At 47.7% G+C, this 27,976-nt stretch overlaps 1 protein-coding gene and 1 pseudogene across 2 annotated transcripts in view; both read right to left on the reverse strand.

The window, feature by feature from the left end:
* LOC147747465 (uncharacterized) overlaps positions 1-16,433 on the reverse strand; it is a 29,850-nt pseudogene extending 13,417 nt beyond the window's left edge.
* Positions 1-27,976, reverse strand: part of BRDT (bromodomain testis associated) — a 2,469,968-nt gene that overhangs the window by 1,003,152 nt on the left and 1,438,840 nt on the right. The gene's annotated exons all lie outside the window — the stretch shown is intronic.

The raw sequence follows: 27,976 nt of genomic DNA on the forward strand, positions 1-27,976 counted from the left end.
GACTCACGTCTGAGTATACCCAGCACACTCGGGGTGAAAATTGCAAAAAACACAGTTGATGGACTGAATGTAGAACAATGTCATACATTCTCCCCAGTACAAGGATCTTAGCCTAAATCCATCGTTTTTTTTTCGGACTGGACTGTTCCCATGGGGCAACAGGGTCAGAGCTGATTTGCATATCGCCATTGTCTAACCCAGGGTGGTGTGGAGTGCAAAAAAACGATGGATTTAGGCCCAGATCTTTTGACTGGGGGAATGTGTGACATTGATCCACATTCGGTCCATCACTTGTTGTTTTTGCAATTGCCGCCCTAAGTGCGCTGGGGATGCCCAGACGTGGGTCCCAGGCACTCCACACCACTTGGAGTCAAGCTAGCCGGGCTGATGAGAGGTGTTACCTCGAAACCGGTCCGGTCCGCGGATGCTTGATTTCGTTCTGGGAAGGACATGGCTTTTGCAGTTCGGACTGGACTGTTCCCATGGGGCAACAGGGTCAGAGCTGATTTGCATATCGCCATTGTCTAACCCAGGGTGGTGTGGAGTGCAAAAAAACGATGGATTTAGGCCCAGATCTTTTGACTGGGGGAATGTGTGACATTGATCCACATTCGGTCCATCACTTGTTGTTTTTGCAATTGCCGCCCTAAGTGCGCTGGGGATGCCCAGACGTGGGTCCCAGGCACTCCACACCACTTGGAGTCAAGCTAGCCGGGCTGATGAGAGGTGTTACCTCGAAACCGGTCCGGTCCTCGGATGCTTGATTTCGTTCTGGGAAGGACATGGCTTTTGTAGTTCGGACTGGACTGTTCCCATGGGGCAACAGGGTCAGAGCTGATTTGCATATCGCCATTGTCTAACCCAGGGTGGTGTGGAGTGCAAAAAAACGATGGATTTAGGCCCAGATCTTTTGACTGGGGGAATGTGTGACATTGATCCACATTCGGTCCATCACTTGTTGTTTTTGCAATTGCCGCCCTAAGTGCGCTGGGGATGCCCAGACGTGGGTCCCAGGCACTCCACACCACTTGGAGTCAAGCTAGCCGGGCTGATGAGAGGTGTTACCTCGAAACCGGTCCGGTCCTCGGATGCTTGATTTCGTTCTGGGAAGGACATGGCTTTTGTAGTTCGGACTGGACTGTTCCCATGGGGCAACAGGGTCAGAGCTGATTTGCATATCGCCATTGTCTAACCCAGGGTGGTGTGGAGTGCAAAAAAACGATGGATTTAGGCCCAGATCTTTTGACTGGGGGAATGTGTGACATTGATCCACATTCGGTCCATCACTTGTTGTTTTTGCAATTGCCGCCCTAAGTGTGCTGGGGATGCCCAGACGTGGGTCCCAGGCACTCCACACCACTTGGAGTCAAGCTAGCCGGGCTGATGAGAGGTGTTACCTCGAAACCGGTCCGGTCCACGGATGCTTGATTTCGTTCTGGGAAGGACATGGCTTTTGTAGTTCGGACTGGACTGTTCCCATGGGGCAACAGGGTCATAGCTGATTTGCATATCGCCATTGTCTAACCCAGGGTGGTGTGGAGTGCAAAAAAACGATGGATTTAGGCCCAGATCTTTTGACTGGGGGAATGTGTGACATTGATCCACATTCGGTCCATCACTTGTTGTTTTTGTAAAGACTAACCTGAACAGGAAAATATCCATCTTTGAAGAACCTAAAGACTTAGACTCCTCCATTGCGGACATTCAGACTTAAAAATTAGCTCTTATGACCCGTTGCAATGTTCTGTAACCTATGCCCAAAACTAATAACCACTAATCACACTGACTAGCAGCCCTCCAATCCTTTTAGTTGAAATGTTTGACTTGGTCGTATAAGTTTGTCATACAATGTTTGACTAGGTCGCACAAGTTTGTTGCTTACTGCCAACAACCTGAACTACCACGCCTCCATTATACACCTCCATACGCATTCATCGATGCATGATACACTAAACAAAAGAGAACATGCTACTACCAATTATTAAACACCATCCTACTAACCAGTAACACTCCACTAATTACTCCCAAACAATTAAACTTAGCTCCTAACCCTAGTCCCTGTCTCACCTCAGTCCTATTACGGCTCTTACTAATGTTACTAGTATTACGGGTTTTGATGCAAACTGTTTGTTATGTTCATAATAAGGGGTTTCCTCCTAACCTACACGTTATCTGACTTTTTAGATTATTGGACAACTCTCTACTAGCAGTATCTTTGATCCTAGTCCGCACACCTGCCTCACGTTGGTCCGAGTGTGTGTTTTAATACAAACAGTTCCTTATGGTCATAATAACTCTATGCTCCTATTCTAAACGACGTCTATCACTTACAACACTCCTAAACTAATCACTTAAATCGCTTATTTACCTTATTTACTCTCCAGCTCACCCAAAGTCAACTATTTGACGAGCAAAACACCACTCTTACTACTTCAGGGCACTTGGCCTGCTTTATTCTTTAACAGGTTTCACTCTGGATACAACTTCTCCATAATACACACAGACCACACTTAGATACTGCCATACACATACATAGTCTTTCTTAAAACTGTTCTATGGGCCTGGCTCACCAGCCCCTTGGATTTGGACCCAAACGCTTGGTGCCTCACACAGCCCATCCTCAGATAGGTTCTCGTATGTACCCCGCAGGTACTCAGTGGCATATTCACACTCTATGCTAAACCTATACATTTCATCTTTCCCCTCTGTGCTATTTATAGTTCTTCCTATATCTTCTTCTAAATTCTATTATATTTTCTATCATCTCCCTACCTACCACCCTCCTCCTTGCTTAACCCTCCTTGTCCTCTCATCACACTCCCATCTTGCTGTCGTCTTCCCACCCCCCCATCTCACCAAACAATGGTTGCCAGCCTTTTAAGGACAATACTTGTATGGTCCATTCCTCCTGCCAATGTATAACATAATGGTACTCTCACTTAACCTTAAGGGGTTAAATCACCCAACACAATGCCTAAAAATCACATACTACTCGCGTACGCTAAAGGGAGACCTCATACTCCTACAAGGAACCAGAGTAGCTATCAAAGAGGCCATTCTTCTAAAGAAAGCTTGGGTTGCTGATGTATCATGTGCCCCAGCCATCAACCAAAAAAATTGTTTAATCACCCTTATTTCCAAATCTTCCAGATTCACTATTACCTCCTCAAAAGCAGATCCAGAAGGCAGACGGCTCTTCACAAGACTACAAAAAGATAGCAATTAACATTTATGCCCCCAATAATGATAATCAGTCTTTGAGTAAACCTCAACAAAAAATTGTCAGTTCTGCCAGCTCAATGTAGAATCATTGTAGGTGGAGATTTTAACCTCCCATTTGACGGCACCCTTGACAGAAACTATGCCTGCCACTTCAAGTATAACAAATCTCACAAACAGATGCTGAAACTATGCAACTCTCTCAAACCAAAAGATGTTTGGAGATTGTTCAACCCACAGGCAAGGACTACACCACGTTCTTCTCCCACCCCACAACTCCTACTCCAGTATAGACTATATCCTAGCTGACGAATCGCACGTTCAAGCTACATCTATACTAACCATTGAACCAATCCCAGTCTCTGATCACACCGTGTATCGCCCTCCTATTCGACAGATCTTGCACCCCACAAAAAATACCAAAACTTGAAGAATTAATGACCTCCTTACTAAGGACCACTCCTTTAAAGAAATAATCAGGAAAGAAATTTACCAAATACATATAATTCCACAGATCCCAAGGACCTAACCCCCAGATTATTTGAGATGCTATGAAAAGCACCAACAGAGGACCCGTGATTACATTTATGGCAAAAAGAAATAAAGAAGATAATAAAGCCATCATCCAACTCGAACTTAAATAAAAATTTGGGAAAAAGACCTCAAACGAACCAGAGACAAAACACAATTAAATCTATTAACCAAGTTGAAATAAGGATACAATAAGATCTTAAGTAACAAAGCCTACCTATTAGTCCAAAGAACCAAAGGAATCAACTTCTGTGGAAACAAAGCTGGAAAATGTCTGGCCTCTCTTCTAAAACAAAATCATCAGAGAACAAGAGTAACTTCCATCGCCAACAAACATGGCATTCCTTCTACAAATGAGAAAGACATTATGTCCACCTTTGAGAATTTCTATCGCACCCTCTACTCCAAAAGTAACAATACTCCCTATAAATCATGCCTGGAATACCCAACAAAATTCATATAACCAAGTTAGATGAAACTACAAAACACTCATCAGAAAATCCTATCTCGTACGATGCAACCATAAAGGCAATAAACAAAATTAAGGCCAGGAAGGCACAGGGCCTGAACGGCTTCCCAGCCACCTTATATCAAACCTGGCCTGCATCGCTAATCACTCCTCTAGAAAACCTATTTGCCCACTTTTCCACCACAGGCATAGTCAAAGGAAATGCCACAGGGGCAACTAGAATAGTCATACTCAAAAAAGGTAAATACCCATCAACCCCCAAAAACGATCTCCAGATCTCCCTAATACATATAAATCGAAGGCTGAACCCTCACTGGAAAAAAATAATACACGTTTATAGCAATCCGGATTTATCAAAGGAAGGTTCAGCGCAGATAACTTCAGACTATTCAGGCATACCATTGAAAAAGCCCACCATATCGACGATCCAGCCTGTGCGATCGCATTAGATGCAGAGAAGGCATTAGATAAGGCATCATGGGCCCTTCTCTGTGCCATTCTTACCTCTTTCACCTCATCCAGGATGATTTTCACAATATATAAAGAACCCAGAGCTAGATTAATCAATGGCACCCTTTCCAACTCCTTTAATCTTCAACAAGATACCAGGCAAGGGTGTCCTCTTCCCCCCTCCTATTCTTACTAGTGCTAGAACCTATGCTCACTATAATTAGAGAAAAACCCCTTATCCCCTTCTCTGCAGGCCCGCGGAAACTGGCCACATAGGCAGACAACATACTTCCTTTCACCACCCAAACAAGAACGGCTCTCCCTGACATCATTTCCCCTATCAATGAATACATTAATGTTTCAAGATACGGTCTCAAAGATAAAAAGAAAGTTCTACCACTTATGTGCTTTGTAACAGCTCTATCAGCAATTACAGCCTCAAATGGGCACCTGATAAAATACTTGGGAATCTGGTTCACTCAAAAGCTCAAAGATTTGATTGACCTCAATGAAAGAATGATACTAGAAAAATTGAAAATTGCCTAGAAACGTGGCACTCCAGATTTATCACTTGGTGGGGAAGAATAGAATCCAATAAAATGATTACTCATCTTATCAACTTCTTAATCCGTATGCCCCCCATTTACCTTTCAAATAGATGTGATGCCCACTGAGTTCTTATGGTGAGCAAAAAAAAAAACTAGAATTGCACTGCAGAAACTAAGACTACCAAAAAACTTGGTGGCCTAACCCTACCAGAGTATAGGAGATACCAACACACATTCCTAGCGAAACAGGCAAGCCACTGGCTCCTACCTGCTGCCAACTCCTCCGCCACCTGGCTCGCCATCTAAAAAGAACTCACTAAACCACTGTCTTACATCCCTTGTAACTATTTTTTTTTAAAGGACCATTCTGCAAACATCCTCTCAAGCACAGTACAGGCCTTGCGCAAAGTTGACAACAAACTCACATGAAATGCGACACACTTAGCCTCGCTATGATTTAGTGAAAACCTGAAAATAGATGGCGAAACCCTATTTATAGTGGAATGGGCACAGAAAGGCTTACTTTTGCTAGAAGATTTTGGTACTCCAGCCAAGCCCATACCCTTTTTCCAAATAAATAATATTTTTTCCATTTCATAAATATTAAGACAGTCATACCCAAACACAAACCACCAATACCTCCTGGCTTACCTAACGCACTGCAATCTCAAGCCAAAGGTGGACACCTAGTGTCTAAACTATATTCACTCCTCTCCCCTACAAACACAGCTTTAACAAAATCTATACAAAATAAATGGGAATCCTTACTTGTAGACTCAAATTGTACTCCAGAGGAGACACTAGACTGGACGTCCATATGGAAGAACATAACATCTAACAAAATTCTATCATCTCTAGCGCAATGAAGATACTGAATAGGATTTATGCCAACTGGACCCATGCCAGACTATTCAAACTCGGACTTCGACCTGCTGGAGCTGTGAGAGACAGACAGGTGCCTTGAGACACGTTATTAAAATGCACATTTGCTAAGAAATTCTGGATGGACATTAGCAATAAAAGCCCACAAACTCCACACATTAACTGGACTCCTAACCTAACTTCCATCATACTAGGCATCCGCCGCAAGACATAAAATACATGCTGAGGAAAGACGACCACCTTTTATGGGACATAGTGGTCTCAAAGTCATTCTCTCAGAGTGGGAGGACTCATCCAATTTTTCCTCCCATACCTGGTGGGAATGGGTTCAATTTAATAGAAGGGCAATTAACTCCCTAAACTCATACTCAAGGACTCCACCGATAAATAGTGGTAAAACTTTGTTCAAACCAGACAACTTTTTTCAAACATGTCCCTAAACTAATCTAAACTAAACTATAAGCAGCAGGTGCCACTGCTTTTCTCCCTCCCTCCCTCCGCCCAACCCTCCCCTTTTCTCCCTCCACTCCCGACCCAACTTCCCCCTGCAACATCACTCTAAGCCAAGCATAAATCTCTTTGCCTTTTTCTTCTATCATTTTCTCTCCTTTCATTTCTATCCGACTCCTTCACCACTCATCGCCCTACCAACCAGGTGCCCCACACACTTCCCTCACTTTCCCACCATTCAAACATCAGATAGTTTTACTTCTATTATACTGTCATATTCATATGACCTGCTGGTACCCCACTAGGAATGGTCTTTTCTGTATGTCTTTTCTGCTGTACTATCCTGCTTGTACAAAATCCTAATAAAAACTTCTGTGAAATAAATATAAAAAAAAGACTCAGCCTTGATTTGCCTTACAGTGTTTGATGTTCTTGAAGTTGACTGTTTTCCTGGAAACAGTGTCACATTCTTCTGTGAGAATTAGGAACACTGGTTAAATTCTGCGTTTATTTCCCTAAAGCTAGAGAGGCATCTCTGGTTGTCAGTTCCGTGCATGTCTGTTTCAGCGTTGCAATATTCTATTTTTAAGTATGGTTTGGTAATCAGAAAAGCAGAACGACTAGTACAGGAAAAAACAGACTTGGATGAGCCACCGTCATCTTACAAGGGAAACTTCTAAATTGGTTGGACAAGGAAACAGAAATCTGTGTTCTTTGATGTCATCTGGGCTCGCAATGATTCTCATTGGAAATGACATAGCAAGTCAGGGTGTTCTGTAATGTAAATAGGGATAGAAGGAATCTGGGATGCCTGGCAGGTCACTAACTCTGCCCTGCTTACCAGGGGCAAATGTTTTTTCAAATGTATTACCCGCTCCCAGCTACTCCACTTGTAATCTGCAGACGAAGAAGGGCACTGACAATGCTATGTTTACATATGCATTGCACAGACAATCCACGTTTCCTAATTTGTATTACTATAAATAGAAGTAACAGCTGTTATGGCCTCTCATTGTGTTGTGCGATCTAAAGCAATCAGCTTCTCATTTGCCTTGTTTTTTGTTAAATCGGTTTATTGTCTTGAGTTGAAAGCACATCATACAAACAATGAGACATGTTACAGTTACATAGGTATTATATCTCCCCAGAAGCTGAATTGTATGGCATACTGCAAATTACGTTCTACAGAGAAGAACCATGTTGAAAGGAACTGGCCATACATCAGCATGAAAGTATCTGCCAGAATGAACACAGGCATAGAGGAGATACAATTTGATACAAACATAGTAGCCCACTAAGAGGGCCAACAACATATGCATCAAGAAATAGACAAACAATTCCAATTTTGAGTAATCCAACAATGAAATATACCCGAGCCCGTGGCCCCGTCTGCCACATACATTGCGATTAGTCAAGAGAACTCATGATTAAACTAGTAACAGTTCTTGATTCAGGAACATAGTGGACAGGGAAAGGCCAGACACCTCGCGGGTGCCATGTGATTGAGTGAGAACCGGGTTATCTGTCATCCCTACCCTTTAATGGGCCGATTGGACCATCAGTGGCACGTTGTAAGACGGTCTGGAGATAGATCAGAATAGTGCCCCAATTAGTGGCTATGGGAAATAAGCACCGCCCTAGGTTATTTTCCAGGCGCAAGGCAACAGTCTCTGCCTGGGCCCACGACGCTGGTGACGGAGCGGTTCCGTCACCAGCATGCGGCCGCCGCCCCGCCCCCTTAGCACTGCGGCGGAATAGCCTCCGCAGTGAAGGGGTTAAAATGCTAGCAAGCTTCAGACCAGAGGCATAATAATTTACAAAAGCAAGTTCTTCCCATTTCTTCCATTACCTGCATTGTTTTGTGTATTTCTGACTGTATCTTGTTACATTTATCCCAGATAGCAAAATAGTTCAGGGAGTTGGGGAGTGTTCTTCTTGCAAGTCTTAGGCTCGACATGGTCCAGTGCCCACCCTGTTTTTCATCCTTCTTGGTTTTGCATACCAAGTACCATTAAGTTGTCGAGTAAAAAGTTATTATGCTGATTTGATGTTTTTTTGCAAAATGTCAAATGTGTAAAAGATGCGGAAGAAAGAAGCATGACCCAAGAATTACAAATGAAGGCTTCTCCAGCGAAAATAATTACTTTCAAACTTTGAAAACAATAAGGAACGATTTCACATCAAAGAACGTCACGTTCTGATATGAGGGAGAGCAATGCTCTTTTTTACCAGGATCTTTATGTTTTATAACCGCCCCAGGCAGCACTCCTGGCAAATGTGCCTTTGGACTGTTATGGAGAAGCTTATTTCTAGACCAAGGGCACAATTTTCAGAAAAACAGGTTATGCTCATCATCTAAAACAAACCATGACACCTTCCATTTCTGGACTTAATTTCACTATATTTTTTGTGCTTGAAATGAAAGAATGGTGAGAGAAATGGGCTACCCAAACAACCCTTGAGGGCTCTAGCAAAGTAAGAGGGATGGGTAAATATGCCTTCAAGGGATTTATTCAATTGAATGATTAGTTTATTTTAAGCTAACATTTGGGAGCAAGATGGAAGATATGCTTGCTAATTGATTTCTTTCAACTTGTCAATTCTGTTAGGCAATTTCTTGTAAATGGGTACAACTCTGTTCAAGAGCGAACAATCATATAGAGTAAATCTGAAAGAGGTGTATAGAACAGACAAAAACGGGTGTCTATATGAAATTATTACATTTTATATTAGAATTTTTCAGGGTACTTGTATACAATACATACAATAAAACAAGAAGGTAATCATTATGCACTTGAAAACCTTCACTGTAACAATTGCAACACTTTTTCTTAAAATAAACCACAAATCAATATCAAAGAAAAAAGTGTATAAGTCGACGGTTCGGTCTCTAGTTTTGCATTAGTGAGACCATCTTCAGGACTGTATTATATTGAGGTTGTAGACCCCTAGAGACAATCAGACCAACTTGACTCAATTTCTTCAAAATCGTGGCGCTGGAGATGTGCAACTCTTAGAGGCCCTTGCGGCAGTGTGTTCAGGTTTTATTGCGTGTTGGTGAAAACTTCCTCAGACTGGAGGGAAATCTCGGGATTCATACGAGTGTGCTTCCCCGAATGCCCCCCCCCTCCTATGCGGAGCTGGATGTCCATTGGAGGTGACTTGCGGTTAAGTTGGAGGCACTAGGGTGTACAGGGAGCCCGGCCCTGAGTGCCCGCCGGAGACAGAGGACCACGGGGAGGATTTATGCACCTTGATGCTCAAGAAGTGGTCAAGCCTCCGAAGAATAGATACCAAACTGGACGTGCTGAGCACCCAGATAGAGACAGTCAAAAAACAGGCGGGGGTCACATGAAGCGCTTCTGGATGTGCTCTAAAATTGCTTATCAGACTTCCATGAGTTTCAAGTTGAAACCAAGGAGCAACTGTTACAGATGGCCAGAGTGCTGGGATTGATCAGGACGAAAAATGAGGACCTGGAAGCGAGGTTGCGCCGAAACAACCTGAGAATTACCGGGATTCCAGAGGCGACAACTATCTCCAATATGGAGGTATACATCACCGACCTGCTGCGGGAACTCTTTAACCCTAATCTGTCCACTGTGTTCGTGATTGAGTGGATGCACCGGGCCCTGGGCTCAAAACCTCCAATTGGGGCTAGGATTTTGAACTACCAGGACCGGGACCTCATCCTTCAACTTGCTCGTGCGAAAGGATCCATAACCCATAAAGGGAATAATATCTTTTACCCGGTTTCACGCTGGCTGAGCAGACGGCACGCCGTGAGTTTCTGCCTGCAAAACGGATCCTACTTCAGGCCCAAATTCCTTATTCTCTGCCTTAACCTACAAAGCTCAAGGTCACGCACGAGGGCTTGTCGCATTTCTTCTCAGATGCAAAGTCTGCATTGAAATTTGCAAAGCATGTTGGGGGGGGGAGAAGAATAAGAAAGGCCTCCGCGATGACTTCACCCGCGGACAGGCTGAGTGATAACGACTAACTATTATACACCGGAGTATCGTCTTTGTATTTGTATAGCTTAGTTTAGCTTGTGGCTCCCTGGGTGTATGCTGCTAGATGAGCACAATCCACTGACCCACTTTGCCTTTTAGATCTTGATCTCATCTTACAGTTGTAGCTGGGGCGAGCTGGCATTGTGTATAATTGTTCTCAGATAGGCCTGTCCCTTCACAGATTTCTCGGCCACCCTGCTCTACGTAGGGGAGTATGCCGGCAGTACTGCATCCTCCAGAGAAAGCTCCCAAACATTATCTTCTATATCAGGAATATCCTGATTGTTGCCTTGAGAGAAAGGGTGTATTTGCTCTAGTTGAAAATGTTTCAGTTGAAGGGTACTACACAACCGAATTTTGGGGTTGGAGTGGACGGTGGGGGGAGAGGGGGGGAATGTTATTTTTTTAGCTAGTATTTGCTTTAGTCTGAACTATTACCGAATGAATCAATGTCATCTGCTGTGTGTAGGTTCCACAATGTGCTGAGAAAACAATTTCAGTCAGGATCGAAATGTCAAGTTCAAATTTTTTAATATGGAACATTCGAGATCTAAACGACCATAGAAAGAAATGATTAGTCCATTCCTACTCAGTACGACATCACATTCACGTGTGTCCTACTTAGGAGACGCACTTGAACACAACACCATCCATCAGGCTGAAACATAGAAGATGGGGACACGTATACTCATTCAATATCAACAAGAGAGGTAGGGTGAAGACACTCCTGTACCCCAATCATGTATACTATAAACAACGAAGGAGTGACTAAAGTGCAAAACAAAAGTGATAATCGCAATGGATTCATGAAATAACGCTTCACTGTATACTGCACGCGTGATCAATGCTCACACGCGTGCAGAAAATACAGTGGGGCAGTCTTAGAAATTCCTAAGGGGGCCCAGACGAACGTCTTCAGCAGGAAGAAAGTCAGGGCGTTTGCAAGTCACCTTCTAGTGGGTAGAGGGAGAAGACCTAAGTTCTTAGAAGGACCCTCACTCACCACTAGTTGGTGACATGCTTCATCATCGGGTCCCCGCTGGGGTGACCGAATGTCTCCCCAGCGTGCTACGACGCCTGATTACAGCGGAGCAGGATGTGGTGGGTGCAACAGTGCCCAAATTAGGAAGTGACTAAACGTGATAGTGCAAAAGTGTATTAAACAATTAAAAAATGCAAAGGTTGTGCCTTTAGAAAAAATTTTAATAATGGCCAACCCGCATTGGTTAAAAACAAGGTGAGCGGACTACCACGGTTCTTAATTAAGGAACCGGAGTCCTAAGTCAGAGGTAAAATTTGGTCGACATGTTTCAGCTGTTAACGTTGCATGTAGCTCAGCTTTCTTCAGGACCTACAACATAAGTCCTCCGGTGGTGTGCACGCTCTAAGGTGCACACTCCCGTGAGGCTCCAAGTGTGAAAAAAATGTTTTTATTTCATGTCAAAGGATGGAAAAACGTTCCATCACCACCGCACTACTCACTCTGGTAGCAGTGTGTTAAAAAGGGAACTTTCTGAGGGAACAGATTGTGCTCCTTCGGAAATCACAGCCTGGGTTGATTTCACGCGGCGCTATTTTCCACGCCAGCGGCTCCCCACCGTGTACCTACACGGACTTTAGCTGCCTCCCACGTATACTCATCCATCTATTCCAACTACTCACAGGGGTGGCTGTGTTAATTAGACAGGGACTCGAATGGAAGGAGGGGGAGACGCAGGTAGATTCATTTTGTTGGGTGCGCTGAGCGGGAATCAGGTGGCAATAATCGCAGTTTACGGTCCTAATGTAGATTCCCTTGTTTCTTCCAGAACAAATGGGATAAGGTGAGAGCAACAAATTGTGACACTTATCTGGGGGGCATTAATGCAATTCTAGATGATGTACATGGTAGAAAGGGCCTCTCCTGTTAACTGCACCCCTCCGTAATTTCTGCCTTAAAGGCCATTATTTCAGATGGTGATCTGATTGACATCTGGCATCAACAACACCCATTGTTAAGAGAAGGTACACGCAATAGTGAGCACTACAGGGCCTGGTCCAGGCTGGACTATTGGTTGGTGTCTCGGGATGTCACGACATGGACCAGAGAAGTCTCCCAGCTCACGAGGTCATCTGACCACGCCCCTACCCTCCTGCGTCTACAATTTACTAACTCCCTCCCGAAAATGTTTAGTTGGTGGCTTCCGCCTAACGCCCTTTTGGATGAGGTCTTCAAAGAAGAGATTAGGGGCAATCCCATTGAATATTTTGACAACAACACAGGCTCACTCACCACTCATGCCTCCTTATGGGACGAGTTTAAAACCGTGATTAGGGGTAAATGCATGGCACGACAGGGCGGAGAATTGAAAGCTATACGGGGTGCGCTAGATACACTAGAGAAACAGATTAAAAAGCTTGAAACCAAATTCTACACCACAGACGACCCTACGGCAATGGCCACACAAAGAGAAACTGTTGGAGTTTGAGGAGGAGGCTCAAAGGGAGGTGAGGTTTTTAGGTAAACATGCACACGGCAGAAGATATGGGGAGGGGGGCCGACCCGGTAGAACTCTAGCATTGATGCTGCGTGTCCCACGATTAACAGCCTATATTACTGAACTTAAGGGTGAGAACTCAACCGCGATTAGAGGCTCGCAGGAAATCCTAAATACGTTCTCACTTTTACACTACGCTCTATACCTCAACCCAGAGCGAGGACCATGAGGGCCCCGGATCCTTTTTAGACTCATTGGAACTGCTATGGCTGAGTAGAGGACACAGGGAGTATTTGGATGTTCCTTTTGGCGTGGAGGATGCCACCCAGGTAATTAAGAGTTTACTGCTTGAGAAAGCCCCGGGCTCAGTCAGCTTAACCACAGCTTTTTATCAAACTTATGCTGAGGAACTTAATCCTCACTTGGTGATGATGTATGAGGAGGCTCAGACCGCAGGTATTTTGCCACCGTTGCTACAAGAGGCCATTATTATTACTTTGCTGAAGCCAGGTAAGCCCTAAATATGAACTTGACTCTTACAGGTCTCTATCATTGATAAATGTTGACATTAAAATTTTGGATAAATTGGTTGCGTGTCGTCTGCAGCCTTTGCTCCCACTGATTTTCCGCCCAGACCAATCAGGTTTTATCCCTGGACGTTCCACATCTCACAATCTTAGGTCCTTTTTTACGGTGTCCACTATTTACATCCTGACTTACAAGCAATAGCAGTTTTCTCAACGCAACAAAAGCGTTTGACACACTTAAGTGGTCCTATTTATTTGCAGTATTGGGAAGGATGGGATTCAGTCCCCTGTTTCTCAGCCTGGAGAGATTACTATGCACTAGACCATCTGCAAGGATCCGTGTGAATGGCATGCTATCGGAACGGTTCAATATAACACGCGGTACGAAAAAGGGGTCTCTGCTGTCCCATCTGCTCTTTGTTTTTTGTCAAATCTGTTTTAGCATTTATGGAATATAGACATCACATTTCACGAGGTATTTCCACAGCAAATGCACAGTAAGCGGGCGTAACAGGCGGTCCTCACGATTCTATACACCTTACACATAGGCAGTCTAGCCACTGATTTAAAATAAGAGAGAAATTGTCCCGCACATTACTGGCAGATCATTGATTGTCAGGTAACCGCCCCAGGGCGAGTCCATGCCTGTCCACACGCTAAGCTGGTGTACGTTAGCAGAATAGGAGGTGGATCTTCCCTACACCAGGGCTGTGCACATCATTGACAGTTATAGAACAGCTTTAAATCAACACGAAAGGAAGCACAAATGAAACCATAGCGGCATGATCAATGGCACCGATACCATGTAGTATAGCTCCCCCCCCCCACAACAACAGCCCACCCCGCGCATGTGCGCCCACTACAGCCCCTGCTAGACTCACTCTCTGGGCCAGTGCATCCATGGTGAAGAGTGACAAAGGTCATTGGAACAGCTAAATAGGATCTTAATGTACTGCACACCCCATCCTGAAAGGTCGCCGATTAGGCTTCCACCCCTCCCGTGTCCCCTACCTCGCCTGCCGGCCGCAAGGCTCGGAGCATGCAGTCCCAGCGTTCCGCCATGGGTTCCATACGGAGCCCCACCGTTTCCTCCCGGCGCAAGGCCGTCCACTCCGCTCGGGCCCACGCCTGAAAGGAGGAGGTCCACGCCTGCACACTTGGTGGATCGCTCTCCTTCCAGCGCGCCATGAGCAGGCGTGTAGCCCCTACCATCCCTAGGTCAAGAAATCTGGATGTTGCTTTATCTTTAGGCAGCCTCCGGAATAAGTGAAGAATGTACTCTGGCCAGTCAAGGGGTATAGTGCGCCCTGTATACTCACGGAGGCGCGCACCAATTACGCTCCAGTAGGAGCCCAGCTTTGGACAGCTCCACAAAATATGGAGGATCCCAGCATCTAGCTCCCCGCATCTAGGGCAGGACGCATCCGCATGGTGGAAATATCTGTTTATGAGTGCAGGCGTGAGATAGGCTCTGTGGACAACAGAGTTGTATCTGGCGGAAGCGCAGGTTTCTGGGGATGCGTACCGGGCTCTTAAGAATGCGTTCCCACTCCTTATCTAACAATTGCCTGCCCAGGTCGCGCTCCCATTTATCCGGCAACTGGGCCAAGCTAATCTACGTGTGCACCCTTAACGACCCCGCAAACTAACGTACCAAATGCCTACCCCTACCCATGATGTGCAAGTATTGCATCGTTAAGTGTTGTGTAGGTTCCGAAGATATGTCCCCCCAGCGGGCTGTCATCTTTGCCACTATGGCTCGGTGCAGCAGTAACCCCCCAGGCAGGAGCCCATCTTCTACAACCAGTGTCTCATACGCCACCAACACTCCATCCCTGAAGAGGTCTCCCAATGTCTGAATGTCCGCCTCCTTCCAGTGCTCTAGCATCGGCCTCACAAGGAATCCCTCTCTGCCCATAAAAGCCTCCAGAGGCACCGCGGGTGAATATGTGGGAACCCGTCGGGTAAGGAAGAGGGCCTCTGCAGTAAAATTTGTACGCTACTGCCAGCAGCAGCGGGATATGTCTTACAGGCATCTCCAAGGGATGAAAGAGCCTAGTGACTCTCTCCAGCGAATACGGCGGCTCCACTGTGGCGGTGTCCTCTCTACCCCCGTCTGCTAACCAGCGAGCAATCCATTGTAGCTGCGCGGCTAGGTAATAGAGCTCGAAGCATGGAGCGGCCAGCCCACCACTGTCCATTGGCAGGTACAGTTTTGCAAGCGCCAGTCGGTGCCGGGACCCGCGCCAGATAAAATCTTGCAACATTGCATGTAGCGGCGAGAAGAATGAACACGGCACATAAAGAGGTAGGTTAACAAAATAGTAAAGTAGGCGGGGAAGCATGATCATTTTGGCAAGGGCCACCCGACCCGTTGTGGTCAGTGGAAGAGAGGTCCAAAAACATATCTGGGACCTAAGCGCTGCCATACCTGAAGGTGTCAACCTTCCATTGGACCCTTGTGCCGCCTAGACAATACCCCAGGTCTTCGACTTCTGCACTGAAGGTATAGAAACCGGACTTGCTCACTTTCGCCCGTAGCCCCGAGACAACTGCGAATTGCTCCAGCAACTGGGCCAAGCGCTCCGGAATGCATGCCACGTCTTTAACGAACACCAGCAGATCGTTCGCGTAAAGCAAGACCTGATGAGTCGCATCTCCCAGGGGTATACCTGCCCCCGGAGTCTGCCGCATGGCCGCTGCCAACGGTTCCACAGCCAGCGCGAACAGCAGGGACAAGGGATAACCCTGGCGGGTGCCCCGGCCCACCGCCACCGACTCGGAAATGTATGGACCCAGCCGCACCCTGACCACAGGATTCCTGTAGAGGAGTTGGACCATCTGTAGGAAACCCTCACCGAGGTCATATCGCGAGAGCACCGCAGCTAAGTACCCCCACTCCAGGCAATCAAAGGCCTTCCCCAAGTCTATTATCAGACATCCCGCCCAAGGCCACTTCGCTGCTGCTTCAGCCGCCACCCTGAAGAACCTCCTAAGGTTTAGAGACGTGGATCGCGCCGGCACGAACCCGTTCTGATCTGGGTGCACGAGATGAGGGACCACCTGCGCAAGGCGCTCCATGAGGATTTTCGCTAAGATGTTATAGTCAGTGTTGAGCATCGCAGTGGCCGGTAGGAGCCTAAAGCCGTGTGGTCTCTGTCTGGTTTAGGCAGGGAGACCAGGAATGCTTCCCGCATGGATGGGGGGAACGAGCCTTCATCAATGGCAGCGTTGTACAGCCGGAGGAGTAGGGGCGCCAGTATGTCTTGATTCGCTTTGTAGTATTCGTCGGGCAGGCCATCCGGCCCAGGGGTTTTCCCGGTCGTCATGCCTCTATTTGCATCACCCACCTCCTCCAAAGTGAGCGGGGCGTTCAATGCGTCTCTGTACTCTTCAAACACCACAGATAGGGTGACTGCATCCAGGAACGCATCTAGCGCTTGCCGTGAGCCCGTGCCTCGAAACTTGTACAGTTGCCTATAATGATCTGTCAGGGCACGATGGATCTCCCGTTGCGTGTATACCATTTCCCCACCCATTGTCCGCAGCGAACCTATGGGGAGTCCGCGTCCTTCCCTCTGTATCAGCCAGACAAGTAGCCGGCCTGCTCTTTCTGCCTTGGCGTGTGCCCTGGCCGTGTGCGCCGCATAGTTGTGACATCGCAGCTGTTCCATAAGTGATGCATGTTTATAGCGCAGGGCATTGAGTTTACGCGCATGCTCACCCATCCTTTAACCTTCCCGTTCGTAGCGTAGTAGTTCCAGCTCCAGCCCTTTCAAAGAGGCCTCCAGCCTTTTGCGTATGTTCCATGTGGCCCCCATGCAGTGCCCGCGGATAGCTGCCTTATGCGCCTCCCACTCCACCAGTGCGCTGCTCGCCGTATCCTCGCTAAGTTTCAGAATAGGCTAGTATGGCCGTGCCCAATGAGGATCTGAACTCAGCATCTTCGAGCGCAGCAGGCTGCAGCCTCCACGTGTGCACTGGCGGTCGATCTGCCCCCCAGCTGAGCTTAAACCATAGAGGATTGTGATCAGAGTGTGTCCGCCCGAGGTATTCTGTCTCGGCAAGGGGTGGAAGCAGCGACTGGGTGCCTATTATGCGATCCAAGCGGGCATGCAAATCGTGAACTGGGGAATAGTAAGGGTAGATTCTATCCGCTGGGTGCTGCACGCGCCAGAGGTCGCACACCCCCCAGTGAATAAACCAAACCCGGACGCTTGCGCTGTGGATGCTACTTTAGTGGCTCCAAGAGGTGGGAAAGTCTCCGCCAACTAGCCAGGGGAGGCCAGCGTATGGGTCCAATATTTGATTCAAGCTCTCTAAATAGGCCGGCTGATCTATATTCGGGGGATAAAGGGATCCCAGCAGGAGTTTCTGCCCATTTAATAGCCCTCGCACCAGGGTATACCTGCTCTGCAGGGTCTACCAGCGCTTCCATACACTTCATGGGGACGCCCGCCCTCACCCAAATCAGTGTGCCGCGCGCGTGGGCCGAGAAGGTGGTTCCAAATAGCTGTCCCCTCCAACGATTGCGCAGTTTGATCAGCTCGACCAATGTCATGTGCGTCTCCTGGAGAAGGGCAACCCCGACCCCATGCCGTTGGAGGTAGGAGAACACTGAGTAACGGCAGTATGGGGTGTGCATGCCTCAAATATTCCATGTCACTATGTTAGTGTGCATCATATGTCTGGTCTGTTCGCGCGCAGGAGCAAGTGTGCCGCATTAGAAATATGTGAACTAACTCAACCAATAGAACAAGAAGGGCGCGTCCTAAACGAGGCATGCATCCAAACTTTAACTAGATCCACCATGTAGAAAGGTGGATACCGGACTATGGTTACCCCAGAATTTTTACACTATTGTTTAGCTTTTTTTCGACTTAGTTGGCCTGGGATCCTGCTTATCAGAGCACCAGACTATCTGCTCTCACTTTAAAATGGACTCCATGTACCCTAGGTACATCTCCAATTGGATATTGGGTCACCTTATGAGCCCCTGTACAGTGTATTATAGGTACCCAGGGCATAGGTGCATCCAAGGCCTACCAGGGGCTGCAGCATGTATTATGCCACCCCTGGCTGGCCACTCACATTGACACAACTGGCTGATCACTCAGCTGGAGCAAGGTCGTGTAATCACCCCTTGCTTAGGTATAGTATCCCTATACCTACCTTATATATAGACACATAGTAACCTATAAGTCACTCCTATGGCAGGCCTTAACAATCCTGGAGGCAGAGTGCTTGGTTATGTGTGAGATGGTGCTCTAGCATGAACTGAGCCTGTCTGCAGCTTTCGGAACCATATCCATATAGCTGTTCTATGATATTGCCATACCATATACTTTTAGGTGCATTATAATCCTTGCGGTTAATGCTAACTTTGGTTTGGCTTTATCCAAACATGTCGTATAAGGTGTCATACGCTTTGGAATACTACCCCCTCGCCAATTCTGGCGATGGGGGTAGCATTCCACCCTTCTAGAGGGAGAAGACATGTTGAAACTACTGTACCCGGTTAAAGTTAAGCAGAGCCCCAGCATCACAAAATGGATTCTGCTGCCACAGACACAAGTCTGACCTCCTGCTGCTGGGAGTCCTTCCAGTCACAGAGGTTTGGACAATAGGTTTCCTGCTTGGGGAGGTGCGAGCACCACCCCAGACAGGAGGATGTGTATTGGAACAGGGAGGGCTGAATAGATTGAGACACTGCCTGGAGCACACTAGGTGCTCCATGCATACCCCAGTTCAAACCGGTTGCTGGGGCACTCCAGCCCCAGCTCTGGCGCGAAACTGGACAAAGGAAAGGGGGTGTAACCAACCCCCTTCCTGGTCCCACCCATAGGAGGGACCTAGTGAGTAAACCAGCCCCCTTTAGTTGTATAAAGGTAGGAGCTGACCCAGGAGACTTTAGATTAATCCTGGAATCTACTTGAACTGAAACTCTGGACCCTTCGACATTCACCTGAGCTGAAGACTTAAGAAATCTCCCTTGTGACCTAGGAGTGACCACCCTGGGCAACCAGGCACCATCCAGCAACTCGACGGCTTGCTTTGTCCCCGTTCCAGAGCACAGAGCCCGACAAGATCCAGACTCCCAGACCTCCTTGACCCCACTGCACAACTCCAGCACAGCTGAGCACCGTGGAAGGCGTTGAGACACATGGGACCAGACATCTTGGAAAGCCTGCAACTTGCTAACAGCGCAGCTCCTGAGGCATCCTCAAAGCTGTGCACTGGGGACTGAGACACCCAGACACCGAACTCCACCTGCACCGAAGACCAGCCCTCCACACTCCACGAGATCTGTGTGGGGCCCTTCTGCTTGTGTTCTGTCCGACGCATTGTCCGGTTGCTGGCCAGTTGGCTAGTAGCCCTGAGCGACGATCCTTTTGAAAATCCATTGCTGGTCTGGTTGCTCCAGACTGGCCCTTGCTTCCCTGAAAAGGTGAAGTACCTCAGACCCTCCTGGTCTGCACCAGAAGCCTTTTGTGTATCCTGCTTGGGTTGCCTTCGTTTAGGCTTGTTGGCTCAGATCTTGAAGTCGACCCCTCCATCTGTGAGAACCTTCGTGGGACAGCTCCTCTCCAGCACCTGGTCGTCCTCGACGCCTCCTGGTCCGCGTGGCTGCAACGACAAGCCTCACGAGAGCACCTGATTGCCCCTCGACGACGTCTGGTTCCTTCCTGGTTCCACCCGGTCACTGGCTAGTGACCCAGACTCTGTCCCCTCTGCTTTCAGGTCTTCTTCAACTCCGATCCACCCGGACATCTTCCTCCTGGTCGCCTGCAACATCTTCTTCCAAGGCTCCATAGGAATCAACGACAAACCCGACACACTTTGACACCTATGCACCCGCAGCCTGTGGGTGAGGTAACGCGAGTACTTCGGTGCTCCTGTATGGATTGACTATCCTAGTGTCTAGTTTTGTTAGTTGTATCTTCCTAGTTAGACCGGAAGTGTCCTAAATCTTCAATTACTTACCTTTTAGGTTCCCATTGACTTTCCATTGACTCTCGCGTGAGTATAAACACACTGCACGCGCCGCCTGTGGGCCTCCTACTCCTAACCTAAGGGTCAGATTGTGTAGCCCCAGTGATTCCCTAGGCCCTAGGCCTTTCCTTTTCCCAAGTCGTGGTTCTTATACCACTTACTTATGTGCTTACAGGTATCGACCCCTATCAACACAGCAGATTATGTGGCTTGGCCGAGCAAACCGCGGTGAAGAATCCCTTATATGGCCTCTCTTAACTGCAGATCCCTCCCGAGGCATGCACTCTAAATCAATCACCTCATACAAGACCATGAGTTAGACGCTCTGTTTGTAACAGAGACGTGGCTCACATCTGGCTCTGAGGGAGATATCGTGGAAGCCCTCCCCCCTGGATTTTTAATCCACTCTCAGGATAGGATAGTAGGGCGGGGAGGAGGTATCTCCATTCTTTATAGAGATTCCCTGGTGTGCAGGGCTCAGAATGGTGGGGTGTCGGACTGTGAGAGCTGTAAGTCCTCCCCGCAAATTTCGCCTACGGTGGCGGTATCCGGGATGTTGATTTATCGCCCCACAGGAAGTATCGGGAACTTTGTCAATTCTCTGATCGAAACCGTGATGGTTCTCGCCGCCTCGGCGACTAACTTCATCATGCTGGGAGACTTTAATCTCCATCTTGATGACCCGGCTGATCGGTGGGCGGCTGACCTCCATCATGATTTAAAAACATATGAGGTAGTGCTCATCAACTCAGGGGCCACTCACAACAAGGGCCACCTGCTGGACCCTATTTTCACTAATGTCACAGCCATGAAAGCTTCCGCCCCAGTTCCACTTCCATGGACAGACCATCTTTTGATCCCTCTTACCTGGCAAACAGAGACTGTCAGTATTCCCTCCCTTAATGCCCGCACCACGGAAAGATCTTGGGCTAGGCTGTCTGTGGAGAGACTGGCTCTGCAATTGGAGGGCTCGTGCCCCTCTCCGGTTCCTGACCCGGTACTGGCAGAGGCACACTTTAGCAGTTGGCTGACTAGTGCACTTGATGCTGTTCTCCCTATGAGATCTGCAGGCAGGGGAAAGAAGAGAACTAGCTCTGCGCCCTGGTATACGCGGGAGCTGAGAGCCCTTAGAAGGGGCTGTAAGAAACTGGAGCGTGCCTTGAGGAGGAACTGGGAAGAGGCGAGCAGGGCCGAATATTGCGCCGCGATCAGGGCGTACAAACTTGCCCTTCGACTAGCCAAAGCCCAGTTCCTTGAGGAGAGAATTACGAACGCTTCTAATTCCCCAAGGGAAACCTTCTTAGTGATTAAAGAACTGCTGTGGGTTCCTGTGCCGCCCACTGCCACAGACAACTTAGATGGAAAATGTAAAGATTTGGCAGACTATTTCCACACAAAAATAGTAAAGATCTTAAACACCTTGCCCCAAATTACCTTGAGAGCAGAGTATAGCAGTGTGATAGGGAGTCCTTCGGAACGTCTAGAAACTTTTGGACAAGTATCGATGGATGAGGTTCTTAAAGCCGTGGCGATTGTCAAGAGTGGTTCCCCCGGGATTTAGTTCCCATGCGGATTCTAAAACGGGTCGCCTCCTCCATTGTTAGACCTCTAACTGATCTGGTCAATGCCTCGTTAGGGTCTGGTGTGGTTCCGCCGAGCTGGAAGGAAGCAGTAGTAAAAGCCCTCCTAAAAAAATCCAACCTAGACCCCCTTGACATGGCGAACTATAGGCCTATTTCTCTATTGCCTGGGCTCAGTAAAATCACGGAAAAGTTGGTGAATCTCCACCTATCCAACTTTTTGGAGTCCAATGGCCTACTGAGAAGTTCGCAAACCAGATTCCGTCCGGGACAGGGCACGGACACCGCCCTACTGGCAGTCGTGGAGGAAGCAAGGAGCATTTTGGATTCAGGAGGATCAGTGGCAGTGATTCTCCTGGACCTCAGTGCTGCCTTCGACACTGCCAATCATCAAGTGTTACTGCAACGACTGTCAGCTGTCGGGGTGACGGGGAAGGCACTGAAATGGCTTCAATCCTTTCTCAGTGACCGGACATACCAGGTATGGGAAGGTAGCGCACGGTCAGCATCTATCCGCCTCCACTGTGGGGTACCACAGGGCTCCTCCTTGAGTCCCACATTGTTTAATGTGTACATGGCCCCCTTGGAGGATGTGGTCGCTCCTTATAACATCAAAATAGTGAGTTACGCTGACGACACTCAGTTGGTGTTTGCCCTTTCCCAGGCCACTCACAGCCCTGACCAGCTCTACTCCTGCCTATCCAAAGTTCACACATGGATGGGAGAGTCAGCTCTAAAGCTGAACGGTTCAAAGACCGAAATTATGCTGCTGGGGCATAAAGGATCCCCATTCCCCGCGGCGGCCTGGCCCAGCTGCTTGGGTTCACCTCCGAATCCTAAGGAGGAGATTAAGAGTCTTGGGATCTGGTTGGAGCAAGATCTCTCCTTCAGGACCCAGGCTACTAAAATGGCAGGGGTCTGCTTTGGCCTCCTCCGGTCTGTGCGCAAAGTGCTGCCTCTTCTTCCTTTACCATCTCGGAAGCTTCTTATCCAGGGGCTGATTATAACAAGGCTGGATTACAGCAATGCTATTTATCTAGGTGCCCCGGAGGCAACTTTGAATAAATTACAACAAATTCAAAATGCGGCAGCACGTGTACTAAAAAACATCCCCAAGTCACGGTCGGCCAAACCGGCACTGAGGGCTCTGCACTGGTTGCCGGTGCGCGAAAGGGTGAAATTTAAATCCCTTTGTCTCGCGCACAAAATTCTGCGAGGTACAGGCCCTCCCGTTCTGCAAAGTTTAGTTACACCTTATAAGGCCGGCAGAACCCTGCATTCGGATCAAAAACATTTGCTCAAAACCCTGAAAGTAAAAAAAGCTCGCACAGGGGGGAGAACATTTTCTGTGAACATCGCCGTGCTCTGGAACTCACTCCCCTTAAGTTTGCGTTCTGAATTCGGTCTCCTTCGTTTTCGGAAACATTTGAAAACACACCTTTTTGTTAACTGCTGACCTCGATGGCTCTCCTTTACTCTTTCAGTCCTGAAAAGCACTGGGATGCCCCAGGGTAACTACGCGCTATATAAAACTGTATTAATAATAATAATAATAATAATACTTAGTAAATGGTTTTACGCGTCCCTAGGGCCTAACTGTAAATTGTGCTATTTAAAGTACTTCTAAGAGTAACTTGTTATGTGCTTTTGCCTCTGATCTCATAAAGAGTTCAGAGGAGTGTGTTAGTGAATAAATATATATATATTTTATATATATCCTGTGTGGAGTCCTTTCATTTGGTATTCAGGGGGTTACATATGGTAAAACAGCTGGCTTTACACGCCCTCAAGAGTCTTTTAGCCTAAGACTGTTCTGTCTACGCTACCTCTAGGATAGCTGGTCTATAAGGTTGACTTTACAACCATCACCATAAGGGTTGTTTGGACTGGTGCAAGGTGATCACTAGAATAGTGAACACCATATACCAGGCCAACTTCTCACATTGGTGTGCAGCGGTTGGGATTAGAGCTTGCTGTTGTTTTACCACTTGTAATCTTGAGATATCATTTGAAAGATCACATAGGTACCTATAGGTACATATAAAAACAAGTCTTAGTATACTTAAGTTCTACTGAACTTAGCTGATGTAGAGCCTGGGCCTAGCACACCCTGACTACAACTCCTAGAAAGGTTCTGTAGGAAAATAAATAGTGTAGGTAGGTGCAACACCACACCTCACTAGAAACCATGTCTCAGACAGTGAACCCCAGTATTTCTCTGCCTGCAGAGGTAGATCCCTTGAGGACTGCTTCGAGATATGAAGCCTTAGCCTTCCAAGAATTGAGACAATTGTGTACTTCTAGAAGGCTAAAATAGGGTTCAAACCCTACCCTCAAATTCCTGATTGAGCTTTTAGAAGAGTATGATGCTCAACAGCCACCTAGGACAGGTGATTCAGGTGGTGCAGATGAAGTCCTTCCTTCCTCAAATGATAATGCTGATACTGTTGTACCAGAGGAAGAAGAAGAGGAGGTAGAAGGGGAAGATTCTGATCTAGAGAAAAACAGCCAGGTCCCAGTCAGAAGACTTAGCCAGGCTAACCTAAGCATACATGGGAGTCAGTATGGGCAGCCCCTATATAGACCCCCCAGTGGGCTTAACCAGAGGCAAAGGAGAGGAAGATCCCACTCCAGGGAATTTTTCCAATCTCATGCTTCATATGGCTCTCATGGCCCTGCTCAGAGAGGGATGACCTCCCCTCAGAGAAGGGAACATGAGGCCAAAATGAGAGAGGCTGCTCTAAGGATTGAGAGGCAAGAATTAGAAGTTGCCTTTGCCGAGGAGAAGTTTGCTCGTGCTAGAGAGAATAGAGAGAATGGGTTAGAACCCACTGGTAGCAGCAATATCCCTAAGGATAAAGACAGGTCCTATGAGAATAGAAACCTAAGCAATATTGTGCCCCCCTACAAAGAAGGGGATGACATCCACAAGTGGATAACTGCTTTGGAGAGGGCCTGCAAAGTACAGCAGGTACCCAAAAGTCAGTGGGCAGCAATCGTATGGCTCTCCTTTTCAGAAAAAGGTAGAGACCAGCTCCTCACAGTTAGGGATAGGGATGCTAAAAAATACTCTGTCCTGAAGAGTGCTCCGATTGATGGGTTTGGCCTAACCACTGAACAATATAGGTTGTTCTTCAGAGATACCCAGAAGACACAGACTCAGAACTGGACTGATTTTGTAGATTGTGCTACTAAGGCTCTGGAGGGCTGGCTATTGGGCAGCAAAGTACATGACTATACAGGATTGTATAATTTGATTATGAGGGAGCAGATCCTTAGTAATTGTCAAAACCAGCTTCTACACCAGCACCTGGTGGACTCTGATCTGACCTCTCCACAAGAATTGGGTAAAGATAAATGGGTCAGAACCAGGATTAGGCCTAGAAATCAGGGTAGTGACCAGAAGAAAGATTCTACCAAGCCTCAAGAGAAAGGTGGGGATAAATCTAAAGACAAGACTTCCCAGGGCCCCAAAATTCCCATGATGGGGGTGGGTCCCAAAACACTTCCTCTAACCCTAAGAAACCTTATTGCCATACCTGTAAACAGCCTGGCCACTGGAAGACTGACAGCAGTTGCCCCAAGGCCAGCAATAAGGAAAATATTCCTCCAAGTAATACCCCAACACCTCCTGTTACTACTAGTAGTAATCCCCCAGGTGGTGGGAGTGCCCCCAAGAATTTGGCTGGGTTTACTTGGGGAACTCAGGTGGACTCTGGCCTAACCAGGTCCCCTACCACAGCTACTCTTGTCTGTGAAAATGGCATGGGGTTTGCCAACTTCACTGCTTGTCCCAACACTTTGGGCAAGTACAGGCTGGAGCCTCACATCAATGGCCAGAAAGTTGAAGCCTACAGAGATACAGGGGATAGCATCACTATGGTGACTGACAGTCTAGTTCCCTCAGGACAACTTTTACCTGGGTTCACCTATCAGGTGATCAACATTGATGGAGTGCAGAAAGATCATCCCATGGCAGTAGTAAATCTCAGCTGGGGAGGTGTCGCTGGCCCCAAGAGAGTGGCAGTGTCTACAAACTTGTCTGTTGATTGTCTACTGGGGAATAATCTAGAGATCTCAGCCTGGGCTGAGGTAGAACAGGAAACCCATTCCAAAATGGTAGGCCTTCCCCAAAAGGTTAGTGGGGCTGGGGTAGTCACAACCCCTGCTCAAGCAGACTTCCCTGAAAAGGTTGGCAGGGCTCTGATGATCACAGCCCAAACTCAAACAGATAACAGTGTTGTGAAGCCTGAAACAAGGGATCACTCCACTCAGACAGAGGGCATTGGGGAGGAAGAAAAGTCTACCTCCCACCGGACATTAGGTGAGAGTCAGCCTACTCAGGGAACTGACCCTACCTCTTGTGAAGGAACTGCCCCAGAGGTAGTCAGGGCTAGCCTGGCAGAGCCCCTGATGTCAGTGGACCCTTCCAAGGTGGGACCCAGTCTTGAGCAGGTAACCTGCCCCTTGTGAGAAGTTGGCCTGATATGCAGTGCTCACTATTCTAGTGAACACTACGTATCAGTCCAGACAACCCTTATTGATGATTGGTTGTAAGTCAACCTTATAGACCAGCTATCCTAGTAGCGTGGATACGAGCAGTCTAAGGCTAAAGACTCGAGAGGGCGCGTTAAGCCAGTTGTTATACCACACATATACCCCTTGAACACCAAGTGAAAGGACACCACACAAGTGTTATGAAAATAAACAGTGTATTTATTAAAATCACAACAGCCCTGTACTCTTTATGAGGACAGGGTACTTAGCACAAAACAAAACTCTTACGAAAATACTTAAGTTAGCACAGTATATACAAATGCCCGAGGGGCACGGAAAACCATATACTCTGAAAGTGGAATGCGAAATTACTAGCAGGTAAGTACAGTACTAATAGGCTTTGGAATCGCTAGGACTTGACTATAGAATCGTTAGATTACTTCTAGGAGACCCAGGGGACTCGGGTGCAGAGTGTGCACTCTCACGCGTGATGCGGGACAAAGTCTATGGTAGCTAGTAAAGACAAAGTTAGTGTTCTCGGGCGAACCCGACCTGGTAGGAGGAAAACGAAAGTGGATTCTGACCCTTGGATAGTGAGGCTATGCTGGGGCACCGAAATGCCGAAGTTACCTAGCCCAGGGGCTGCAGCTGCATATGTCTCAAAAGACGTCGGGAATCCTCGTAGACGGACCAGGAGCCTGGAAGAAAGATGCTGGCAGGCGACCAGTGAAGAGAGTTCAAAGTGATCCAAGCCTGGATCTTGAAGAGAGATGACACCTGAAATCAGAGGGGACCAAGTTCGTGACTACTAGCCAGTAGTCAGGGGGCACCAGGAGGGCACCGGATGGTAGCCACCTCGACTAGGTGAGTGGGTGACGCTGTGCTCTGCAGATCTCACAGACCAGGAGGCGTTGTCGGCGAACAGGATGGAGGAGCGAGCTGTCCCACGATGGATGAAGCTGTCGGCGGCGCTGGACCCAGGATTGGGCAACAAAGCCTTGGCAAATTCAAGCCCACGCGGTGGACCTAAAATGGCGTCTGGAGTGGACCAGGAGGGTCCGGGGTGCTTCTCTTGTGGAAGGAAGCAAGGGCCAGTCTGGAGCAACCAGACCAGCAGCAGTGATGTCGTCGGGCGTCGTTAGGAAGGCCACAAGCCAGCTGGCTAGTAGCCAAACAACGCGGTGAGCAGCAAAAAGCAGAAGGGCCCCACGCAGATCGTGGAGATGCTGGGAGGCTGGACTTCGGTGCTGGAGCTGCTCAGGGTCGGGGCTTCTCGGACCCCAAAGCACTCACCAGTGGAACACTCGGCGGGCTTGCTGTAAAGAAGTCGTGCAGTCTTG

Source organism: Lissotriton vulgaris, chromosome 1_1 (genome assembly GCF_964263255.1).
Source record: "Lissotriton vulgaris chromosome 1_1, aLisVul1.2, whole genome shotgun sequence".
NCBI classification, from domain to species: Eukaryota; Metazoa; Chordata; class Amphibia; order Caudata; family Salamandridae; genus Lissotriton; species Lissotriton vulgaris.